We start from the raw sequence: 20,618 nt of genomic DNA on the forward strand, positions 1-20,618 counted from the left end.
CCAATTTTTTGAGAGTCTGTCTGAAATGATGTTCTCCCCTGAACAGAAAGAATAACTTTTAAGCAACGAGCACACAGCGTTCCCTGAACTCTGAATTCGGCCTTCAGCTTTGATAAACAAAAGCTACTGAAAACATTTGGAACTATTTTTTCCCCTGAAAGCGAAATTATTTTTTCTTGACCTTCGAAAATATTTACCTTTTTCCTGGCACATGTACTCTGCTTAAAGTAGAACTATTCTTAGAGAACAGAGCTTCAATTTTGGAAACTCTAGAGACAATATATTACCTCAACCTCTAGCACATGTACAAGCATTTGTATTATTATGTGATGGAATGGTCTCGACCTTTTCTTCTGTATTAAGAGCCATTTCAAGTGTAATTTTCGCAATCCATTCAGCTGATAAATATATGCAATCCTTTTTTCTGAATGATAACACTGCTTACAGTACCAATAATCATTTTCGTGTATTTACCATATACCATTTCAAATGCAAAGTATGTATTTTGGGGTGGGTTGGAAAAACACATGCACTTTTACATGTTTACTATTGCTTAGTTTTAGTAATGATGGACATTGGATCGTGGAGTGGGTATTGTGTTTCTATCTAGGAACCTAATTCGATATTTCTATTTTATGCCCATGTACGGTTATAATCAATAATATCCTTATAAAGGCATAGGAATCGTATCCATATTTAGTCGTAGTTGAGTACGTTAGTCAATATATATATATGTATGTATATATATATTTTATCTATTTTAAAGTATCATATGGCTAAGAAACCATATCAATGCTTTTACAGTATTATTTCATAATACTCCTTTTACTGTACGCACTTTACTTTACTATGAGTATTGCAATTGTGGCAATTCATTTCTCTTGCATGAGAAAGAAAACTGCTCAATAAATAACACCTTTTATTGAAAACGCCCGTCTCTCTTTTCTCTGCACTCTGGTGAAACTAAGTATGCACACTTGATTGAGTGAAATAGCTGTCTATTGTTTTCACACAACTCTAGAGATACACTCTTATTCTGAGGGAGCAAAGTTGTCATGTTTTATGGTTGTCAGAAGCTAATCCCTTCTTGTCTATCCAGGGAGGTTAAACTCCTCCTCGTTTATTCGACCTCAGTCCTACGTCTACACTGCTGTTTATATTATTCCAATGTGCAGAGCCTATTGGGAATATAGGAACTACACTACACCTGGAGTGGTAAATGGCTTTTGTCATTTTACAGCTTGGCAAGGACAGCACTGTGCTAGTCCTATGCTTAAAGACTTTGCTGTAGAAATCGCAAAAGACTTTGTCCTTTTCTATCTCGGCGTGGTTGGCACTGTGCTAATCCTATGATTGAAGACTTTGATGGAAAAGCAGACATTTGAGGTGAGCAGATCTAGAGTGTCGCTGGTGTTGAGAGTGCTATATACAGGAGCTACTTTCTGCCTAAACTTGAGAACTTCCCAGAGTTCTCTGCTTCTTTTTTGCATAATTTATTCGTCACTCTATGCCTGAAAGGGTATTTTTGTGACTTATTCTGGGTGCTCCCTTATGTCTGGACAAAACTATACCTCTCTGAAGAGCCCTAATTCGAGAGAAACACTGTGTCAGGGGTTGCTTTTACTCATTTCGGGTTGGCTTGGTTGGTATTTTACCAATTCAAGCCGTAATACTGTGCCTGGAGGGATAAATGGCTTTTGTCATTTTACAGCTCGGCAAGGACAGTACTGTGCTAGTCCTATGCTTAAAGACTTTGTTGTAGAAATGGCAAAAGACTTTGTAGTTTTCTATCTTGGCATGGATGGCACTGTGCTAATCCTATGCTTAAAGACTTTGCTAGCAAAGCAGACATTTGAGGTGAGCAGATCTAGAGTGTCAATGGTGTTGAGAGTGCTCTATACAGGAGCTACTTTCCACCTAAAGTTGAGAACTATCCAGAGTTCTCTGCTTCTTTTTTGCATAATTTATTTATCACTCTATGCCTAAAAGGGTATTTTTTTAATATATATATATTTTTGAGTGGGGGTCGAAGCGAGTAATGGGGGACTTGCTGGGCACTAATAAATCACTTTGATTGGCACTAAGAACTTTGGGTCTGCTTATCGTCATTCCTGTTCAAGTGAAGCAGCTGTTGGTGGCGAATTCTACATATATATATATATATATATATATATATATATATATATATATATATATATATATATATATATATATCCAACAAACAGGTAAGCCCCAAAGACGAAGTAAAGCCACAAGAAGTTTAATCAGGCACTGAAAATTTACATCCATTTCACAGCTTGCCAGCAGAAAACACGCAACTGCAGTCTTCGAAGGTTAATGTCAGCCTGACGAGTTTCAGGATTTCCTCAATCCTTTCATCAAAGGCAAAGTTCAAAGCAGATTAGAGGACAGTTTTTCAAAGCACACATTAGTAGATATTTCAAACATCTGCCTCTGTGGGCGTGCCATTTCACAAGGCCTTCTGGTCATAGCAGTGCGCCAAAAATCTTCCCCTCGTGGGGCTGCCTCTAATGCCTTAAAATTAGAACTGAAATAAAGTTCCAAGTGAACAGCATCTTTGGTGGTATTTCTTTCCACTTGGAACTTTAATACAGGTTTAATTTGTAAGACTTGGGAAGCTACCCCACTTGGGGAGGACTTTCAGCGCACTGCATTGTCCAGAAGGCCTTGCGTAACGCCACACCCACTGTGGCAGGTGTTGGGAATATCTATGTAGGTGTGCGAAGAAAAGCTGCTTCTTACTCTTCTCAACTATGCCTCTGAAGAAAGGATGAGACGATCCTGAAACGCGTCAGGCAGACGTTCATTTTGAAAGACTGCAATTGTGTGTGTATCTGCTGGCAAGCGGTGAAATGGATACAAATTTCGAAATTGCCTATTAAACTTCGTGTGGCTTTACTTCAACCTTGTGGGCTGACCTGTTTTGTTGGATGTATTGACGGCTGTTGCCCAGCCGTGAAGTATTGTCCACTGCTTGGAGGTGGGTCCGTGTAGGCTGACAGAATTTGCATGCAACCACGGAACGAAGACAAACAGCGCCAGGACAGGATGGTGCTGGTTTGTGGCACTGTTACGCTGCTTGAAAGCGAGGCAGACAGCACCTTTGGTGGTATTTCTTTCCACTTGGAACTTTAATACAGGTTTAATTTGTAAGACTTGGGAAGCTACCCCACTTGGGGAGGACTTTCAGCGCATTGCATTGTCCAGAAGGCCTTGCATAACGCCACGCCCACTGTGGCAGGTGTTGGGAATATCTATTTAGGTGCGCGAAGAAAAGCTGCTTCTTACTCTTCTCAACTATGCCTCTGAAGAAAGGATGAGACGATCCTGAAACGCGTCAGGCCGATGATCATTTTGAAAGACTACAATTGTTTGTGTATCTGCTGGCAAGCGGTGAAATGTGCATTGTGTAATTAATTACTTGTTGTGTGCTCGCTCACTCCCCGGTCCACCGCAGCTACCAGTGCTGTTTGTTGTGGAGGGAGGCAAGCAGCACCACTTCCTGGTTGCTCCATTGGAGGCGGCCATACTTGGTGGGTTGACGCGCTAGTCTCCCACTCCGCCCTGATTACTAAAGGGCCGGCCAGAAGCGCGCTCGAAATTGACTTACAAATTTATCGCGCTAGCGCTTGGTAGCAAGTAGGACTGCTACAAGCGTGTTCTTGTAGTCCTGCTAATAATTGTTTTTAGACCGTTTTTAAAAACATTGTGCATTGTGTAATTAATTACTTGTTGTGTGCTCGCTCACTCCCCGGTCCACCGCAGCTACCAGTGCTGTTTGTTGTGGAGGGAGGCAAGCAGCACCACTTCCTGGTTGCTCCATTGGAGGCGGCCATACTTGGTGGGTTGACGCGCTAGTCTCCCACTCCGCCTAACCTACTTAGCCCCTCGCTCACCCGCGCAGCGGTAGCGCCGGAGACGTGCCGGAGAGGCGCCAGAGAGAAGCCAGTCTGCGCCAGTCCGCGTCCAGACGCTTCCTGCTACCTGTGGTAAGATCTGCTTATCATGGCTGTACCCACGCTGGTCTATGACTGTTTCACACTCCATGCCCTACGTCACGCTACTAGTTCGGCATGTGATCACATGTTCCTTCCTACTCTCTCTGATTTTATTTGTAAAAACTGTAATTGGAGTCCCTCAATCTGCGTCAATCGACGTCCACTCTCTGTTCAGGAGTGGAGAATGTTCCTACTAAATTGTAGGTCTTTTAATAAACACCACACCGAATTGCGCCTACTGATTGAAGAGCTTAATCCCCATGCCCTCTTCCTAACAGAAACATGGCTTCAGGCAGACAACGACCCGGCCGTTGTCGGGGCTATTCCACCAGGATTCACTCTTAAGAGATTGGACCGCCAAACTGGGAGAGGTGGTGGACTGGCTATTGTTTATCGGGACAGTTACAAGTGCCGAATCACCCCCACCACATCATCGACCTGCGAAAGTTTTCAATTTTCGCTAGAACTCTCCCCCACTATCACCTTTTCCGGCATTCTGATCTAGCGCCCTCAATAATTTTATTACTAAGATTACTGAGCTAGCTGCCAGTGTCATTTTATCTTCACCTAATTTTACCCTGTTGGGGGATCTCAACTTGCACCTCGATGATCCTCTCGATACTGCTGCTAACTCGCTTTGTGCTAATCTTCAAGCGTTGGACCTCTATCAAAAGGGATTTCATGTAACGCATAACAGAGGTCATCTTCTCGACACTGTCTTTAGTAATATTAACGACATTACAGTGGAGCCCCCCATCCCTTTACCTTGGACGGATCATTTTGTGATACCTTTCATTTGGCGCACAAACACCCTCCCCTCTGCCCACTGTCTCGCCAAACACCAAGCTAGGAAATGGTCCTCTCTTTCCCTCCCTGCATGGGAAGCTGCTGTGGCTAGAGACCCCCCTGGGAAGGTGATGCACGCCAATATAGCAGCCAACAATTTTGACGGCTGGATCACCTCCTCACTTGATATGGTTCTTCCTGTTCAAAACAATAATCTTACAAAAAAAACAAAAGCTGCTCCATGGTACACACCCGCACTTAAGATCATGAAATTAGCCTGTCGTAAGCAGGAGAGAGCTTGGAGACAGGACTACTCCCAAACCAGGAAGGATGAATATAGAGCCAATATTAGGCTCTATAAACAGGAGATAAAACTAGCACAAACCTCCTTTTACGACAGCAGAATTCAAGCAGCCGCCAATGCCCCTAGGGAAATTTTTAAAATTGTGAAATCCCTCATTTCCCCTCCTGCCGAATGCCCCGATACTGAGGGTGCTCAAAACCGCTGCAACGATTTGGCTAACTTTTTTTCTCAAAAGATTTTAACAATATACTCCTCATTTGGGGATGCCAATAATGAGCTGGAACCCTGCACCCCCCCAACCTCCGATGCCTTAGCTTCTTGTAGGCTAGACACAATTCCACTCTTGGATGCTCCGGCACTAGATAAACTGACTGCTAAAGTCACCTCTGGATCTCCCAACGATCCAGCACCCCCACAAACTCTCAAATTGGCTATGGATATGATCCGCCCCATCATATTGGATGTTCTTAACATCTCCATCTCCTCCAAATCCGTTCCCCCGCCATGGAAGTGCGCAATGGTAAGAGCGCTGCTGAAAAAGCCCAATCTTGACCAAAGTAACCTTGCAAACTATCGTCCCATTTCCCTGCTCCCCTGGTTGAGCAAACTGCTTGAGAGGCACGTAAATAACACCTTAACGAACTATCTGGAGTCAAACAGTCTCCTGCGTGCCTCTCAGACAGGGTTTCGTCCGCTACATGGGACAGAAACTGCTCTTCTAGCGGTCACGGAAGAAGCAAGAGCTGTGCTGGATCAGGGTGGGAAAGTCGCCATTATCCTATTGGACCTGAGTGCCGCGTTCGACACGGTTAACCATGTCACCTTGTTGCAACGACTGACGGACATGGGCGTGTCGGCCGCGGCCCTGGAATGGCTGACGTCCTTCTTGACCGACCGGTTTTTCCAGGTCTTTGAGGGTGAGGCAGTGTCTCCTAAACATCCACTCAGGTGTGGGGTCCCTCAGGGCTCCTCCCTGAGCCCCACCCTGTTTAATGCCTACATGGAGCCCCTAGACAGGATAGTCCAACCCTTCGGTGTGCGTATTGTCACCTACGCGGACGATACCCAACTGGTGGTCTCTTTAGACCACGCGGAGGGTTCGTCCCACACCTTAGGTCCCTGTCTGGAGGCGGTCGCCAGATGGATGCAATCCTCCTGTTTAAAACTTAATGGGGAGAAGACGGACGTCATCCTGTTGGGGAATTCTTCCCCCTCCGCTTTTGCATCCATCTGGCCACCATGTCTGGGTGAGCCCCCCACTCCCAAGCCCCAGATAAAAAGCCTGGGGATCTGGTTCGACTCAGCCTTGAACTTTTCGGTACAAGCCACTAAGATTGCAGCCACCTGTTTTGGGTTGATGAGGATGTTGCGGAAGGTGCTCCCTCTGCTCCCTTTTCAGGCCAGGAGGATCCTGGTCCAGGCCCTGATATTATCGCGCCTGGACTATGGGAACGCTCTTTTTATGGGAGCCCCTTCCTTTGCTATTCAAAAGCTCCAAGTCACCCAAAACAGTGCGGCCCGCCTTCTCTACAATCTTCCTCGCTGGCAGTCAGCTAGTAATGCCTTAAGAGAACTCCATTGGCTCCCTATTGCAGCGAGAGTACAGTTCAAGGCTATGTGTATTCTACACAAGGCCTTCCATCACACTGGCCCCGCAATTCTACAGACCTTGGTTACCCCCTATGTCCCTTTGCGTTCCCTCCGCTCTGGCTCCCTCCAGCTGGCCACCTCCGTCAGAGTCAAGAAGGCTCGATGGGGTGGCCGCTCCTTTTCACACACCGCGGCCAGGCTCTGGAACGCCCTCCCCTTATCCCTCCGGGAAACCACTAACCATCTTTCCTTCAGGAAAACCCTTAAAACACACTTGTATGCGAAAGTACGCTGATCTGCCCTGAGCCCGCGCTAATAAAGTGTCAGTCATGAGCGCTACGAGGCCTCCGGGTAGATAGCGCTACACAAGTGTAATTTAATAATAATAATAATAATAATAAAATGGATGCAAATTTCGAATATGCCTATTAAACTTTGTGTGGCTTTACTTCAACCTTGTGGACTGACTTGTTTTGTTGTATATATATATATATATTTCACACTGCTTGGCTCACTTCCCCCTCGTTAGGCGCTCTTTCTCTTGGTCGCGTTGCTCCTGCAGTAGAGCCCACCGCTGTAAATTCTCAACAAGTTTCCCCGGTCCCGGGGATGGGCGGAGTCGCAGACACAAACGGTGACCACTCGCTTTCAATTCAGTTTTAGTGTTTATTTACACAATGGCATCGGGGGGTCAAACAAAAAACAACCAACGCGTTTCGACAGCGTCCGCTGTCTTGATCACGGTCAGTTTCGTGAATGAGGCTCACAGTTTAAAAGGACAAACCAATGTTTGGGTTACACCTCCATATTTTCTTGTACCCGCCCCCATATGCTAAGCATTCTGGGACCAGTAGTTTTTTAATACATTCTGATTTTTATAAACAAAAACATTAATTATTTCTGCAATTTCTACTGAATTACAAAGTTTATGAAAAGACTTATGTCATAATTGGGTACAATTTCGAAGGTTTATATATGTCCCCAATATTATGTCTAGGGTGAGTTCTGATTGAATTCCGCCCTCCAGTGGGCTATTCACCAATGTGCCTGTAATTGTTAGTTATTAAATTTTACATCCATACTGCCCTCCAGTGGGCTTAGTTGACAGGCATTTATGTGACAATGATTTCCTTTATGTGAGCTATTTACAAGGTGGAAAAAAGTGAGGTAGTGAAAATTAAAAGGGACAATTAATTAAAATGAATAATTGGTAAACAGGATGCTATTGGAAGGTTCAGTAGTTCATAGTTACGGTTTTCATTCTTTTAACAGTCTTTTTACAGTCTTTTACAGGTGTATATATAGTTCTTCTGACTGGTTAAGCCCAAAAGGTGTCATGGTTCTGAAGCTCAGAATATGTTTCGACTCTTTTTGTCGAAGAGATTTTTCATGGTGACCACCCCTTGCTGATAGGTTCATAGTCTCAATGCCCCAAAAGCGGAGTTGTTTCCAGTCCCCATTGTGGCTCAGCTCCATATGCTTGGCAACTGCATTTGCCCTGTCCTTGTTAACAGTGGCCCGAACATGCTCCAATATACTTTTTTTAACTCGCAGATTGTACTGCCAATGTATCTGAGTTTACATGGACACTCGATCATGTATATTGTATATTTGCTGTTGCATGTGATGCATCGTTTGATTTTCCAAGTTTTGTTATTTGGCATGATTATTTCAGTCGTCGGTTTTGCAATTTCACAGCACTTGCAGTTGTAGCATTTGACAAAGCCCTTCGTCTGTAGCCATTGCTTCTTTTTTGAGCCTGATTGAAAATGACTGTGGACCAACTGATCCTGAATGTTTCTGGCCCTCCTGTATGTTATTATAGGGTGGGTTCCCATTCTTTTGCCTATTACCGGGTCCAGTTGTAGTAATTTCCAATTTCTTTTCAGAATTTGATTTACTTGCTTGGTTTCACTACTGTAGTCCGTAATAAATCTGATTGGTTCATCCTCAGTAGGAATATGATTTTCTTTCGGCAACATACAGTCCGCCCTTGAGATTTGGTTAGCTCTTTCCCAGCATTTTTTTATGGATTGCTGATTGTATTGTCTTTTGTGAAAACGTTGTATAGCCATTTTACTCTGTTTTTGCCATTCTTGTTCCTCACTACATATCCTTCTTAGGCGTAAGAATTCCCCGTAGGGGATACTCGATATGAGTGATTGCTGATGGAAGCTGGTGGCCTCTAATGTAGCGTTGGTTGCAGTGTTTTTTCGGTGAAGGGTCGTTTCAATCCGGTTGTTCCTGATATAAATTTCTGTGTCCAGGAAAATGGCTTTGACCTCACTGATGTTGAAGGTGAATTTTATGCCCGGGGTGCTGCTGTTTAGTATTTGGAAATATTGTAGGAATTTTTCCTCACCACCATTCCACACTATAAACAGATCGTCTATAAATCTTTTCCAGACGATAATATGCTGCGTGAATGTTTGAAGGCTCTCGTTCCATGCCATCATTTCCTCCCACCATCCCATTGCGGTACAGGCATAATTCGGGCTAAAGGAAAAGCCCATGGTAGCTCCATTTTTTTGCTTATACAGCATATCTCCGAACATGAAAGTGTTGTTGCATAGCAAGTAGTGAATCATTTCAAGTAACATGCAATTATGATGTTGATAATGAATATTCCGTTCATTGAGGACATGTTTGCATGCATTGAGACCCATATCATTATCAATGTTCGTATACAATGCGATTATATCCATTGTGATCATGATAAAACCCGGTTGCCACTCAAATTGTTCCAGGTTGCACAGGAAATCGGTAGTATCCTTTATGTAAGATTTTAGACCCTTTACATGAGGACTTAGGAAAAAGTCAATGAAATTCGACAAAAGTTCCAATAAAGAGCCATTGGCCGACACAATTGGCCTCCCTGGTGGTTTAGTGGCATTTTTATGGATCTTAGGTAAGAAATAAACAGTAGCTGTTTTGGGAAAGTCAACTGTTAAATATTTTTTCTCGTCCAAATCCAAAAGTTCATCCTTTTCCCATTGGTTTATTTTCCTGTCCAATTCTCTCTTTATCTTGTCAATGGGATTGCTGTTCAATTTCTCGTAATATTGTGGATTATTCAGTTGGTCCATTGCTTCCATAGTGTATAATTTACGGTCCCATAGGACTATGTTCCCGCCCTTGTCCGCTGTTTTGATTTCAAAGGTTTCATTGTTGCGTAATAAGGCGAGAGCATCCCTTTCATCTTTGGATAAATTGTCTCTGGTCTTATTTTTGAGATTTATTTTGTATAGGTCGTGGATGACTGCCTCCTGAAACATGTCTACTTTATTTCCAGGTGTTAACTGGGGATAGAACTTGGATTTAGCTTTTAGTCCACTAGTTCCTGCTCCCAATTGCGGTAGTGCTGTCTCCAAATTGATTTCATGGCCCTCTTGAGCATTTAAATTCAGTAATGTCAAATAAGCCTCGGACTCCTTAGCCAACAGGGTGGATGTAGGTTTGGGTTGATTTTTTAGTATTTTAGGTCTGTTTTTTCTTTCAGCAAAGAATTTCGCAAGCTTAATTTTTCGGATATAGAGATAAAGGTCAATTCGTGTTTGCGCTAGATCTATGCGCGCTGTTGGGCAAAAGTTAATTCCCTTCTTGAGTAATGATGTTTCTGCTTCGGAGATTTCCTTTCCAGAAAGATTAATTATTTGTAGTTCCTCATTTACTTCCCCCTCTTTTGTTTCATTAGCCTTGTCTCTGTGCCAATTTTTTCGCTTGTAACCGTTTCGCCTTATGCCCCTCCTTGTGTGGGCTTTGTGAATCCTGATTGCCACGATCTCCCCCTTCCTCTTGCTCGACCACGTGCATTTCTTTGCGCCCCGCGGTTTTGTTCCCATTTCTGTTGTGATAGGACCAGGCGCATATCCCCTAAAAAAACCTTTTGTCGAGGATCTAGGTTGGCATCATCCTCACTTAAATCTGCTGATGTCAAAGATGCCATACTTGACGATGAACTGGCTGTATTTGTTTTGGGGGCTCTGAAGGGGTCATATTTCCGGGCGAACGTAAATATGCGTCCTTGCGCATAATCATTGGCATCCCTCTCAAATTTTGTTTGCTTTCTGATTCTAACTTCCTCCTCGTGTTTTTCTATTTGTTTGTTTAAATCCTCTTTGAATTTTGTCATTTCGGTATTCAATTTGAGACCATCTAGTTCTTTTTCCAGTGTTCGCAACTGATCCTTTATTTTATCAAGAGTTATGTCGATATGTTTTACCAATATCTTTAATAATCCCAAGGAAGAGTTAATTGTGTATTCACCCCACTCCTGAAGCAATTCATTCGAGACATCCTGCTGGTTTGGCATTATTAAAATTCGTAAGCCACGAGGCACTCTCTCCACTTCCAAATATTTTTGTAAGGAGATTAATTCCCATGATTTGTTAATCTCTTCAAGGACAAATTACGCCTCTGGGAAAAATTAAACAAAAAAGAGATTAACAAATCATGGGAATTAATCTCCTTACAAAAATATTTGGAAGTGGAGAGAGTGCCTCGTGGCTTACGAATTTTAATAATGCCAAACCAGCAGGATGTCTCGAATGAATTGCTTCAGGAGTGGGGCGAATACACAATTAACTCTTCCTTGGGATTATTAAAGATATTGGTAAAACATATCGACATAACTCTTGATAAAATAAAGGATCAGTTGCGAACACTGGAAAAAGAACTAGATGGTCTCAAATTGAATACCGAAATGACAAAATTCAAAGAGGATTTAAACAAACAAATAGAAAAACACGAGGAGGAAGTTAGAATCAGAAAGCAAACAAAATTTGAGAGGGATGCCAATGATTATGCGCAAGGACGCATATTTACGTTCGCCCGGAAATATGACCCCTTCAGAGCCCCCAAAACAAATACAGCCAGTTCATCGTCAAGTATGGCATCTTTGACATCAGCAGATTTAAGTGAGGATGATGCCAACCTAGATCCTCGACAAAAGGTTTTTTTAGGGGATATGCGCCTGGTCCTATCACAACAGACATGGGAACAAAACCGCGGGGTGCAAAGAAATGCACGTGGTCGAGCAAGAGGAAGGGGGAGATCGTGGCAATCAGGATTCACAAAGCCCACACAAGGAGGGGCACAAGGCGAAACGGTTACAAGCGAAAAAATTGGCACAGAGACAAGGCTAATGAAACAAAAGAGGGGGAAGTAAATGAGGAACTACAAATAATTAATCTTTCTGGAAAGGAAATCTCCGAAGCAGAAACATCATTACTCAAGAAGGGAATTAACTTTTGCCCAACAGCGCGCATAGATCTAGCGCAAACACGAATTGACCTTTATCTCTATATCCGAAAAATTAAGCTTGCGAAATTCTTTGCTGAAAGAAAAAACAGACCTAAAATACTAAAAAATCAACCCAAACCTACATCCACCCTGTTGGCTAAGGAGTCCGAGGCTTATTTGACATTACTGAATTTAAATGCTCAAGAGGGCCATGAAATCAATTTGGAGACAGCACTACCGCAATTGGGAGCAGGAACTAGTGGACTAAAAGCTAAATCCAAGTTCTATCCCCAGTTAACACCTGGAAATAAAGTAGACATGTTTCAGGAGGCAGTCATCCACGACCTATACAAAATAAATCTCAAAAATAAGACCAGAGACAATTTATCCAAAGATGAAAGGGATGCTCTCGCCTTATTACGCAACAATGAAACCTTTGAAATCAAAACAGCGGACAAGGGCGGGAACATAGTCCTATGGGACCGTAAATTATACACTATGGAAGCAATGGACCAACTGAATAATCCACAATATTACGAGAAATTGAACAGCAATCCCATTGACAAGATAAAGAGAGAATTGGACAGGAAAATAAACCAATGGGAAAAGGATGAACTTTTGGATTCGGACGAGAAAAAATATTTAACAGTTGACTTTCCCAAAACAGCTACTGTTTATTTCTTACCTAAGATCCATAAAAATGCCACTAAACCACCAGGGAGGCCAATTGTGTCGGCCAATGGCTCTTTATTGGAACCTTTGTCGAATTTCATTGACTTTTTCCTAAGTCCTCATGTAAAGGGTCTAAAATCTTACATAAAGGATACTACCGATTTCCTGTGCAACCTGGAACAAATTGAGTGGCAACCGGGTTTTATCATGATCACAATGGATATAATCGCATTGTATACGAACATTGATAATGATATGGGTCTCAATGCATGCAAACATGTCCTCAATGAACGGAATATTCATTATCAACATCATAATTGCATGTTACTTGAAATGATTCACTACTTGCTATGCAACAACACTTTCATGTTCGGAGATATGCTGTATAAGCAAAAAAATGGAGCTGCCATGGGCTTTTCCTTTAGCCCGAATTATGCCTGTACCGCAATGGGATGGTGGGAGGAAATGATGGCATGGAACGAGAGCCTTCAAACATTCACGCAGCATATTATCGTCTGGAAAAGATTTATAGACGATCTGTTTATAGTGTGGAATGGTGGTGAGGAAAAATTCCTACAATATTTCCAAATACTAAACAGCAGCACCCCGGGCATAAAATTCACCTTCAACATCAGTGAGGTCAAAGCCATTTTCCTGGACACAGAAATTTATATCAGGAACAACCGGATTGAAACGACCCTTCACCGAAAAAACACTGCAACCAACGCTACATTAGAGGCCACCAGCTTCCATCAGCAATCACTCATATCGAGTATCCCCTACGGGGAATTCTTACGCCTAAGAAGGATATGTAGTGAGGAACAAGAATGGCAAAAACAGAGTAAAATGGCTATACAACGTTTTCACAAAAGACAATACAATCAGCAATCCATAAAAAAATGCTGGGAAAGAGCTAACCAAATCTCAAGGGCGGACTGTCTGTTGCCGAAAGAAAATCATATTCCTACTGAGGATGAACCAATCAGATTTATTACGGACTACAGTAGTGAAACCAAGCAAGTAAATCAAATTCTGAAAAGAAATTGGAAATTACTACAACTGGACCCGGTAATAGGCAAAAGAATGGGAACCCACCCTACAATAACATACAGGAGGGCCAGAAACATTCAGGATCAGTTGGTCCACAGTCATTTTCAATCAGGCTCAAATAAGAAGCAATGGCTACAGACGAAGGGCTTTGTCAAATGCTACAACTGCAAGTGCTGTGAAATTGCAAAACCGACGACTGAAATAATCATGCCAAATAACAAAACTTGGAAAATCAAACAATGCATCACATGCAACAGCAAATATACAATATACATGATCGAGTGTCCATGTAAACTCAGATACATTGGCAGTACAATCTGCGAGTTAAAAAAACGTATATTGGAGCATGTTCGGGCCACTGTTAACAAGGACAGGGCAAATGCAGTTGCCAAGCATATGGAGCTGAGCCACAATGGGGACTGGAAACAACTCCGCTTTTGGGGCATTGAGACTATGAACCTATCAGCAAGGGGTGGTCACCATGAAAAATCTCTTCGACAAAAAGAGTCGAAACATATTCTGAGCTTCAGAACCATGACACCTTTTGGGCTTAACCAGTCAGAAGAACTATATATACACCTGTAAAAAGACTGTAAAAAGACTGTTAAAAGAATGAAAACCGTAACTATGAACTACTGAACCTTCCAATAGCATCCTGTTTACCAATTATTCATTTTAATTAATTGTCCCTTTTAATTTTCACTACCTCACTTTTTTCCACCTTGTAAATAGCTCACATAAAGGAAATCATTGTCACATAAATGCCTGTCAACTAAGCCCACTGGAGGGCAGTATGGATGTAAAATTTAATAACTAACAATTACAGGCACATTGGTGAATAGCCCACTGGAGGGCGGAATTCAATCAGAACTCACCCTAGACATAATATTGGGGACATATATAAACCTTCGAAATTGTACCCAATTATGACATAAGTCTTTTCATAAACTTTGTAATTCAGTAGAAATTGCAGAAATAATTAATGTTTTTGTTTATAAAAATCAGAATGTATTAAAAAACTACTGGTCCCAGAATGCTTAGCATATGGGGGCGGGTACAAGAAAATATGGAGGTGTAACCCAAACATTGGTTTGTCCTTTTAAACTGTGAGCCTCATTCACGAAACTGACCGTGATCAAGACAGCGGACGCTGTCGAAACGCGTTGGTTGTTTTTTGTTTGACCCCCCGATGCCATTGTGTAAATAAACACTAAAACTGAATTGAAAGCGAGTGGTCACCGTTTGTGTCTGCGACTCCGCCCATCCCCGGGACCGGGGAAACTTGTTGAGAATATATATATATATATATATATATATATATATATATATATATATATATATATATATACACACACACACACACACACACACACACACTCACTGGAAAAAACAAAGGTTACAGGGACTTTAAATTTAGGCTCAAATTTTAATCGTACAAAACCAGGGAAATTCAGCAGTTATAGTTGCCTGGTCCAACTCTAACTTATGCCCCCCACAATGCACTGCTCATGACATGATTAGTGACATCACTGATGACATCTCAAATGACATCATCTAGTGAGTGTAAGTATTTTTTAAGAGTTTATGATTGTTAAACATATATACTAAACTACTACAAAAGTTAAATTACTATACTAGGTGCACTACTTCTTACATATAATATGTGAGTGGCTATGTGACTGTACGTTTTCTTGTGTTTATTGGCGTGCGAGTTTCTGTATGGGTGTATAACGGGGTGTGTGAATAGCTGTGTGGGTGAGTGAGTTGCTGTGCGAGTGGCTGCATTGGTGAGTAAGTAGGTGTGTAAGTGGCTATATGGGTGAGTGAGTGGCTGTTTGAGTGGGTGTTTGGGTAAGTTAGTTGGTGTGTGAGTGGCTCTATTGGAGAGTGAGTGTCTTTGTGAATAGCTGTATGGTGAGTGAGCAGATGTGTAAGTGCTTGTGTGGACTGGTGAATAGGTAGTAAGTGGGTGTGTGAGTAGGTGCGCAAGTGAGTGTGTAGGTAAATAAGTGGGTGTGTGAATAGCTGTATGGGTGAGTGTTGCAATGTGACTGGCTGTACGGGTGAGTGACTGGTTCTATGAGTGGCTGTATGGGTGAGTGAATGGTTATATGAGTGGCTGTAAGAGTGAGTGAGTGTGTGTGAATGGCTCTATGGAGGAGTGAGTAGGAGTGAGTGAGTACTGTATGGGTCTGTGAATGGGTACGTGATTGGTTGTGTGGGTGTGTGAGTGGGCATACAAGAGTTTGCATAGGGTATGAGTGGGTGTGTGTGAGTGGTTTTGGGGATGATGTAATCCGTGATGTTGTTTGAGATGTCATCAGTGATGTCACTGACCATGACATGAGTGATTTAGTATGTCAGGTCATAAGCAGTGCATTACGGGGTGTAAATTATAGTTAGATCAAGTAACTATAACTGCAGAATTTTACTGGTTCAAGCAACTGTAACTGCTGAATTTCACTGGCTTTGTACGAGTGAAATCTGAGCCTAACTATAATGTCCCTATAACCTATGGGGTTTTCAGTGAATCACTCAGTTTTTTTAATTCTATTTCCTAACTGTAATGTCCCTGTAACCTTTGTTTTTTGAGTGAATGTCTATGTTTTTTTTACCAGTAGTTGCGTGATAAAGAAAGGGGGCAGGCCATCTGACCAGCTTTCAAGAATCCACTGCGTTACACTTACTGGAGATAACAGGAGGGCTTTTTGGCCCCCAAGGACACTCAGCATCCAAGGGCACCTAATCCCTCAACCAGCAGTGTGTCAGGAGGTGCATTTGCAGAGTGGTTTAGAACGGGGCGTGGTCTTCAAATACCTCGCAGCAATCCCACTGTGTGGGACTTACTGGAGGTAATTGGAGGGCTTGTTGCTCCCCAAGGACTTTCAGCCCCCAAAGGGGCTTCATCCCCTAACCACCAGAGCACCAGGAGGCGTGCTTGCAGAGTGATGGAGAAAGGGGGCGTGGCCTCTGAAGACCTGTCAACAATCCTTCTATGTGGGACTTACTGGAGGTAACAGGAGGGCTTGTTAACTCCCAAGGAGCCTCAGTAGACCCCATCCCCTAAACAGTAGGGCTCCAGGAGGCACATTTGTAGAGTGGCAGAGAAAGGGGGTGTGGTCTCTGAAGACCTTCCAGCAATCCCACTGTTTGGGACTTAATGAAGGTAACAGGAAGGCTTGCTGGCCCCCAAGGACCCTCAGTATCCAAGGGGACTTCCTCCCCAGCCAGTAGTGCACCTGGAGGCGCATTTGCAGAGTAGTGGAGAAAGAGGATGGACCCCCAGTGACTTATCATTTATTTATTAGTGGTGGTGGGCAGCGTGGCCCCCATTCCTTGGGCCGATTTTGGCCTAAGGGGCCCGCTTTCTGTGGCATTGCCTTTTTATTATTTTTTTTAAAGTAAAATTAGGGGGGTTGGGGTGACCCTACCGGTCCTATTTCAGCCCCGGGGAACTCATCCCCCGGGACCCAGCCTTCTTATTTTATTTTATTTTATTTTTTTAAATAATGGGAGGGGCTACACGTCCCGACTCCTGGGCCGATGACAGCCCCGGGGACCCCTTCTCCCAGGGTCTGGCCTTTTTCTTTCCTTTTTTAAAATAAGCAGAGGGTGGTCTTGTGGCCCCCCTCCTGGGCCGATTTTAGCCCCGGGCACCCCAGCCTCAGGGACCCAGCCTCTCTTCTAGGTGCCCTGCCCCAACCCAGGCCACTCAGTTGCTTTCGTTGGGGGTCATGGTGGGAGCCTCAAGGACACAATGGCCACAGATGGCTCCCGGTCTTCTGCGGGAGCCAGCATTGCTTTCACAGAGATGGAGCTGCTAAAAATGCAGCTCCCTCTCTGTGTCCCGGGGTGGGCACCCCGGTACAAAGCAGGAGCCGACACTGGATGGTAGTGGGGCCCAGGGCCATGCAAGGCTCATGGAGGGGGGCTGCACGGTTTCCCTTCTCTTAGTTTTTTGCCCAGAGTTGGTGGGGGTACCCGGGTGGCAGGAGGTCAGCGAGACCCCCCTACATTTATTCAACTTAAAGTCCTGGGAAGGTCTGGGGGAGTCCAAGAGGCCCCCATTTAAAAACAAAGGGGCCCCGGGGACGTAGAGGTCCCATGGGCAGTGGGGGAGACCATACGGGCTGGACTGTTCCTGTCACGACTGCCGGGCCGGGATCTTGGGACTACAAACATGACCGCCAGCGGTGAACGCACATGCGTAAGAATGGGTCAGGCAAGCTAAAACCCAGCCTTCCTCATGCAACAGCGCTTCGCGTTCCAGCTCTTGGACTCGATTCCGCTTACCTAGTTTACTTCCGGGTCGTCCCGTCACTCACTACTTCGTCGGCATTGGTGTGGCAGTCGTCCATTACCGGTGGTCGTCTCTTCCGTTCTCCCTTGTGTTTCTTTCCTGGTTCCTGCAACGGAAAAGCAGAAAAAGACTACAACTTAAGTTATTGTGGTTATGGTAACAGCGCGTTGCGCTGCCCTTTTATGTTTCCTGTTTTTGTGCCTAAAAAGACTACAACTAAGATACCGTGGTTACGGTAACAGCGCATTGCGCTGCCTTTTTATGTTTCCTATTTACCTGGCTATACCTTCATTTACCTGATCCTGTACTCTGGGCGTGGTGGGCATCCGCTCCATACCCTTACAGGGGGCATCTAAGAGGGAAAAGAGAGGTTATCAATACCTGAAGTCAAGGTTCCTTTGTTAGTTATCAAACCTATGTTGACAGTTTGGAAAGGATTACTACTAGCTACATCTGGTTCATGGGTGGGCCCAGTTTAACACTTACCTGTTATAGTTATTCCTTCTCCCATATTTCTATATTAATTAATATATATTTCATTGTTTCTTCCAGCATCAGACACATGTTGTACACAAGGGGGCAGATTTACTAATTCTGGCGCATCTCTGCTAATCATCAGGGATGTGCCAGAAGAGTTGCGATGCATCTGCGCACCCGTGCGCCACCACTGATGTGCCGCATTTACAATGCGGTGCACCGTGGCGCACGAATGGGCAGATGCATGTTGCATCTCCCGTCGGAAAGGCTGTGCATTGCCGGAGTTGTGTCGCAAGAGCGACGCAGCTCCAGCAAGGCTCGGGGCTGCCCTATCCCTAACATGCTGCGTCAATCCTTACACCTGCTTCTGTCATGTATTCCTATAGGTTCTGAATCGATCCCCCTATTCCTGACCCTATTCTAGTTAAACAAACCAACAAGTTAACTAGCAGTCAGCCCATGAGGCAGAAAACCCCCATGATGCAGATACCGTTATCTGACGCAGTCACACTACGGCACAGGAACGTGTTATCTGATTAGGTCATAACGCTTGCGATCTAATTAGACAAGCGATATTCCTCCAGCCCCTGATAAGGCATACGGAGTTCTCATAACAAATCAAACCTATGACAACCTGGGCAAAACCCTGCGGCCATTGTTTTGATTTCACCGAGAACTTCAGTAAAAGAATGTGCTAACGAGCAAGTCGTATGACATCCTTATTGACGTATCTATGTCCATCCTTACGTCAATCTCGGCACCTTAAAGGTATAAATATTACCGATCTTGCCCTATGCAAACACACGCGTGGTGACGAGACGGAGCAGCCATACTTGCCGAAGCCAAGAGCAGAGCAGACCCCGCTGGCAGCAGCCCCGCCTTCCTGACGCGCTGAGAGAAGCTGCTTTCTCCTGCCGAGAATCCAGCACCGGCGTTTCCGGGTAGCCCTCGCAGGCAGCCTGGAATATCGAGACCAGAGAGAGAGATACCATTCCTCATTCATCCTAACTTCCAGGTACAGAACTGAATAACCCCTCACAGAGAATTCTTTAGTTATTCACTTGGCAAAAACAAACTTAACTTAAACTGTAACTTTCTATTCCCGCCCACGTATTAGGCTTAGGTCAGGTACACGGGGTAGGCGTATCTAGAAACACCAGTTGAGCACGTTTAGTCAAATGTATATGTGTATGTAATATATTTTATTCATTTTAAAACATCTTATGGCTTAGAAACCATATCAATGTTTTTACAGTATTATTTTATACTATTGCTTTTAATGTATGCACTTTACTTAACTATAAGTATTGCAATAATATCGATCCATTTCTCTTGTATGAGAAAAGAGACTGATCAATAAATAACACCTTTTTATTGAACACGCCCGTCTCTTCCTTTTCTCTACATTCTGATGAGACTAAGAATGCACGTACTGACTGAGTAAAATAAATTGCCTTTTGTTCACACGACTCTCGAGATATACTCTTGATTAGGGGAGAGCAAAGTTGTCATGTTCTATGGTTGTCAGAAACTAAATCCCTTCTTGTCTAATCAGGGAAGTTAAGTCCTCCTTGAACATTCGAGAACGTTTCTAGTGAACTCTGAGCTAAGCTGGCAAACCCAAAACTTTAAGTCTAGTATCGACAGTAGTAGACCTAGTTAACGTCTGGCCTAGGCCTTTACTGCTGTAGGTATTATTCCAATGCGCAGAGCCTATTGGGATGATAGGAACTACACTACATGGCGCCCAACGCGTTTGGAAAGGGCGATAAAACTAACGTAAGACATTTAGAGTAACTCAGTCGTGCTTTCTCACTCAGACCCCTTTTCCCAAATACTCCAAAGACGTCTGGAGTGGGTGAAAGGTTATATCCGCCAGACCTCGCAGGAGGGAACTCCTATGTATGGTTCTTGGTATAGTCAACGTTGAAGGATACACTGTTCCAAAATATTGTGCATCTAATCTTTGTTTCCATAAGAGACCTGATCTGCAAACAAAAGAAATAACCTTCAGGACAGTAAAATGTCAGACAATGAAGAAGAAAGAGAGGCAGTTAGATTAGCAGCTGAACTCGCAGCGGCTGATGCTGCAGCACTAGATGCGGACGGGGATATAATACTCATCCCGGTCATCAAAAGGAGATCTATAACCCTGAAACTTATAGAAAATGGACTGACA

The 20,618-nt window shown here is 43.6% G+C and overlaps 1 long non-coding RNA gene across 1 annotated transcript in view; it reads right to left on the bottom strand.

The window, feature by feature from the left end:
- LOC144799304 (uncharacterized) overlaps nucleotides 1-20,618 on the bottom strand; it is a 175,471-nt gene that overhangs the window by 51,978 nt on the left and 102,875 nt on the right. Inside the window, exons 3-4 of the long non-coding RNA XR_013603789.1 lie at nucleotides 18,259-18,314; nucleotides 17,956-18,068 (exon numbers count right to left, since the gene is read on the bottom strand). This is a non-coding gene — a long non-coding RNA (uncharacterized LOC144799304). The remainder of the gene's footprint in view (nucleotides 1-17,955; nucleotides 18,069-18,258; nucleotides 18,315-20,618) is intronic.

The sequence above is a fragment of the Lissotriton helveticus genome, chromosome 1_2 (genome assembly GCF_964261635.1).
Source record: "Lissotriton helveticus chromosome 1_2, aLisHel1.1, whole genome shotgun sequence".
Taxonomy (NCBI): domain Eukaryota; kingdom Metazoa; phylum Chordata; class Amphibia; order Caudata; family Salamandridae; genus Lissotriton; species Lissotriton helveticus.